Source organism: Microtus oregoni, unplaced genomic scaffold (assembly GCF_018167655.1).
Source record: "Microtus oregoni isolate MIOR12 unplaced genomic scaffold, Mior012 000079F_ref0000094, whole genome shotgun sequence".
Lineage (NCBI taxonomy): Eukaryota > Metazoa > Chordata > Mammalia > Rodentia > Cricetidae > Microtus > Microtus oregoni.
Genome location: NW_024544537.1, coordinates 1,472,051 through 1,477,547, shown reverse-complemented (window position 1 = coordinate 1,477,547; position 5,497 = coordinate 1,472,051). Strand labels below are relative to the sequence as shown.

The following is a 5,497-nucleotide window of genomic DNA, read 5'->3' as shown; positions in this document are numbered from 1 at the left end:
ATATATTTGAAAACTTCATGCAAATATACTAGGAAAAGAAAACAATGTCAAATATTTAATAGCATAATAGTTAAGACACTGTGCTATTGACAAAGGGATTCCTACATTTTAGGAAAGGGGAGACTTTAAAAATGACCACAAACTTACAAAAAGATACTGAGCCTTATTACTATTGAGGTAAATGCAACTTTAATTCATGGGGTATCATTTTGTGCACATCACATTGGCAAATTCAAAAATCAGATAATCATAGCAAGGTTTGACAAGAACTAAAAGTAATGTATGCATCTGTGCCCAGTTGGCAGAAGTTTGTTGACTTTAGGAGAGGAAAGTTGACCCTGTATATATCTGTATCCCAGTAATTTCATCTCTAAGAATATACACTTGAGAACTTCTTGTATCTATGCCAGGAAACCAAAAGAAATGCTCACAGTGGTCTTGTTCCTGAAAGCAACTAACTCACCATGAACAGCAAAATAAAATAAAATAGAGACTGGGACATAGTCACATAACAGAATGTTAGAAAGCAGTGCACACAAACAAATTCCTGCCTCAGGTATCAACTTTACAAAAGGGTAAAATATAGGGTTCAAAGGAACCCCTGAACTTAATCCTACTGCTTAAACGTAACTTTGTATCCCTTGTTCAATATCGCCAGATTCTGGCTTCCCTCCCAACTCTCCCTGGTTAACCACACTCTCTCATGAGAGCAACATGAGCATGGTGTCTATAGTTGGCAGAATGGGTTTTTCAAACAGGAAAGAGGATTTTGAGTGTTCTGCTAAAAAGAAATGAAAAATATGCAAGGTTAGTCAAATGTGATGGTACCTGCCTGTAATCTCAACACTCAAGAAGCAGCAGCAGGGAGATCAGGATTTCAAGGACAGCCTGGGTACATAGCAGGACATCATTTCAGAAAAAAAAAGCAAGAAAATGGATGAAGTGATACCTTGCTATTAGTACATAGTATATCCATATATCAAAACATACTTTACCTCATAAGTGGGTGCCATTATTATATGACAACAATAAAAAAAACAACATTCAAAGAGAGAGTCATCTCTCCAAAAATGTATAGACTTTGAATCTAATCTTCTCATATTCTTATTAGGAAATCCTAAATGTTTAGCAATATATTCACACGCCATTAAAAAGTAAACCTTGCTATCCACATAATGGCTCCCTCAATCAAGAGATCTCTTTCCTTACTCTCCCTCTCTGTCCTTCCCCTTTCTCATCCGTCCTGTTTCCTTATGTTCTCCTCCCCCTTCCCTTCTTCTTTCCCTCTCCCCGCCAACCCTCCCTTCTCCCACTCCTCATTGTTGTAAGGAAGGCCACTTGTTCAGCAGGGCTACCCAGAACCGAAATAACTACACAGAAACTGTATTAATTAAATCACTGCTTGGCCAATTACTTAAGTGTATTGCTAGCTAGTTCTTACATCTAGAATTAACCCCTCTCCATCATTTTATATTTTACCATGAGGCTGGTGGCCTATAGGCAAGGATTCAATGTGTCTGTCTCTGGCAGTGGCTTCATGGCTTCTCCCCTGACTCTGCCTTCCTTCTTCCAGCATTCAGTTTAGTCCACCCTCCCACACCACCAACCCACCTCCCATCTCACTACCACCCCTGCCTTGCTCTGTTCTACCCTAGCAAGGCTGAGCCAGTTTCTTTATTAACCAATGGTGTTCACAGCATACAGACAGGAATCCCACATCACCCCATGTTCCCAATTTTCTCAGATCTTCTCTATTTTCCCTTCTCAGGGGGATCCATGTATATCTGTCTCTCTTAGGGTTTTCCTTGTTGCCTAGTTTCTCTGGGGTCATGCACTATAAGCTGGTTATCCTTTGCTTTACATCTAATATCCACTTATGAGTGAGTACATACCATGTTTGTCTTTCTGGGTCTGAGTTACCTCACTCGGGATGTTTTTTTCTAGTTCCATCCATTTGCATGCAAATTTCAAAATGTCATTTTTTTCCCACTGAGTAGCACTCCATTGTGTAAATGTACCACATTTTCTTTGCCCATTCTTTGGTTGAAGGGCATCTAGGTTGTTTCTAGGTTCTGGCTATTATGAATAATGCTGCTATGAATATAGTTGAGCAAATGTACTTGTGGTATGAGTGTGCATCCTTTGGGTATATGCCCAAGAGTGGTATTGCTGGGTCTAGAGGTAGATTTGTTCCCAATTTTTTTGAGAAACTGCCATAGTAAGTTTCAAAGTGGAGGAGTGTTCCCCTTACTCTGCATCCTCTCCAGCATAAGCTATCATTGGTGTTTTTGATTTTAGCCGTTCTGAATGGTGTAAGATGGAATCTGAGTCATTTTGATTTACATTTCCCTGATGACTAAGGATGTTGAGCAATTCCTTCAGTGTCTTTCAGCCATTTGAGACTCTTCTGTTGAGAGTTCTCTATTTAGATCTTTAACTCATTTCTTAATTAGATTATTTGGTATGTTGATGTCTAGTTTCTTGAGTTCTTTATATATTTTGGAGATAAGTCCTCTGTCTGAACTGGGGTTGGTGAAGATCTTTTTTCTTTCAGTTGACTGCTATTTTGTCTTATTGACTGTGTCCTTTGCCTTACAGAACACGAGGAATTCCCAGGAATCTGCAAGGATGACCCAAGTTAAGACCCTAAGCAATAGTAGAGAGGGTTCCTGAACTGGCTTACCCCTATAATCAGATTGATGATTATCTTAATTGTCATCATAGAACCTTCATCCAGCAACTGATGGAACCAGATGCAGAGATTCATTGCTAAGCACCGGGTTGAGCTCCCAAAGTCCAACTGAAGAGAGGGAGGAATGATAATATGAGAAAAGAGGGTCAAGACCATGATGAGGACACCCACAGAAACAGCTTACCTGAGCTTGTGGGGGAGTTCACTGACTGGAATGACAGTGGGGGGGATGTATATAGACCAAAACTAGACCCTCTGAATGTGGGTGACAGTTGTATAGCTGGGGCAGTCTATGGGGCCTCTGGCAGCCGGACCAGGATATATTCAAGCACTAGCTTGAATTGGAATTTTTGAGCACATTCTCTTTGGAGAGATACCTTGCTCAGCCTAGATGTAAGGTGGAGGGCCTTGGTCCTGCCTCAAAGTGATATGCCAAACTTTGTTGACTCCCCATGGGAGGCCTCACCTTCTCTAAGTAAGACTGAGGGCAGGGTAGGGGAAAGGTGGGGAGAGTGGGAGGATGGGAGAGAGAGGTAACTGGGATTAGTACATAAAATAAAAAGGATTTCTTTAAAAAATAAATAAAAAATATCAAAAAAGCTTCTTCTTCTTCTTCTCGAAAATACCAAATGGCGGATGACGCCGGGTGCAGAGGGAGGGCCCAGGATTAGGAGGCCGTGGCGACTTCCGCAGAGGATTCGGCAGCGGTCTGAGGGGCCGTGGCCATGGTCTAGGCCGTGGCCTAGGCCAAGGCCGAGGGGCTTGCGGAGGTAAAGCTGAAGACAAGGAGTGGATTCCTGTCACCAAGCTGAGCCACCTGGTTAAGGACATGAAAATCAAGTCCCTAGAGGAGATCTACCTGTTCTCCCTGCTCATTAAAGGAATCTGAGATTATTGACTTTTTCCTGGGAGCTTCCCTAAAGGATGAGGTTCTGAAGATCATGCCTGTGCAGAAGCAGACTAAGGCAGGCCAGCAGACCAAGTTCAAGGCTTTCGTTGCTATTGGGGACTACAATGGTCACGTAGGTCTCGGTGTCAAGTGCTCCAAGGAGGTAGCCACTACCATCCGAGGGACCATCATCTTGGCCAAGCTTTCCATTGTCCCTGTGCGGAGAGGCTACTGGGGGAACAAGATTGGCAAGCCCCACACTGTTCCTTGCAAAGTGACAGGTCGCTGTGGTTCTGTGCTGGTGCGTCTCATCCCTGCCCCCAGAGGCACTGGCATAGTTTCTGCTCCTGTGCCCAAGAAGCTACTGATGATGGCTGGCATTGATGACTGCTACACATCAGCCAGGGCTGTACTGCCACTCTGGGCAACTTTGCCAAGGCCACCTTTGATGCCATCTGTAAGACCTACAGCTACCTGACCCCAGACCTCTGGAAAGAGACTGTGTTCACCAAATCTCCTTATCAGGAATTCACTGACCATCTTGTGAAAACCCATGGCAGAGTCTCTGTTCAGAGGACCAAGGCTCCAGCTGTGGCCACCACATAAGGGTTTTTATAAGAGGAAAATAAAAGTGAATCAAGTCTGTTATATATATATATATATATATATTGATTCACTTTTATTTTATATATATTTCATATATATATATATATATATATGAAAGAAAACCTTATGAATGTTAATACACTATATCAAAACCCAGCACAATCTCACCAATGGGTTTAGAGAAAATCCAGGGAATGGAGAGTACTGGTAATGTCTTTTGCTGAAAATAGGTGTTAGTCCCTTTAATGTGTCTGTTATTTTCAAATGCAATGTATACAATTTATAGCCTTTGTGTCTATAGCATATTTATAAACAGATTTTTTTTTGTTATTTCTTTGAAAATCTGTTGGGGGAAGGGTTGCTTGTCTGTCCTGGCCACCCAGCCATGAAATAACCACTCAGAAAACCATATTATTTGCAATACTGTTTGGCCAATAGTGTAAGTGTATTTCTGGCTAAACTCATATCCTAAACTAACCCATCTCTATTATTCTGTATATTGCCACATGGCTGAGGCTTACCAGCTAAAATTTCAGCACATCTGTCTCTGGCAGTGGCTCCATGGCTTCTCCCTGACTCCACCCTTCTCTCTCCCAGCATTCAGCCTCGCTTTCCATGCCTAATCTGTGCATCACTACGAGGCAGATCCATGGCTTCTCCTAACTTTGCCTTTCTCCTCCCATGCTACAGGCCAAGCCAGTTTTCTTTATTCCTTAACCAATAAAATCAACACATAGACAGAAGGACCTCCCACACCAAAAAATCTTGTAAAAAGTGTGTTGACCTTCATCACCCCACACATTCAAGATACATCCCCTCTTACCCACTCAAATTTGTGTTCTCTTTATTGAAAAGCCCATCAAATCCGATTTATGCTGCTCACATATTCTTAGATGTTTATCTTTCCACTGAAGCATTTCAACTCACCAAGGGCTACACTTTGAAAGAACACAGAATGTCTGTCTCCAAGAACCTGTCAATTGCTGATAATTCTTTTGCTATGGGTGGAACTCCATGCTCACCCCCTCCTGCCATGCTTCGATTTAGTCTGCCTTAAACTTGCATAGGCCTTGTGGATGCTGTCATAACTGCTGTCCCTTCATATGCGCATTGACCCTAGTGTGTTCAAAAGATACTGTGTTCTTGTAGTCCTTTACCACATCTAGTTCTTACATTATTTCCACTCCTTCTTCCGCAACAATCCCTGATCCTTGCAAGGAGGGGTGTGATACAAACATTCCATTTAGGGCTAAACATTCGGCAGCGCCATTCTCTACACCTTGTTCAGTTGTGAGTAGCTATGTTGATCA

General features: G+C 42.3%; 1 pseudogene; it reads left to right on the top strand.

Annotated features, from left to right (window-relative positions):
• The first annotated feature begins 3,321 nt into the window (after positions 1-3,321).
• On the top strand, positions 3,322-4,187 carry LOC121441626 (annotated as a pseudogene).
• The last annotated feature ends 1,310 nt before the right edge of the window (positions 4,188-5,497 follow it).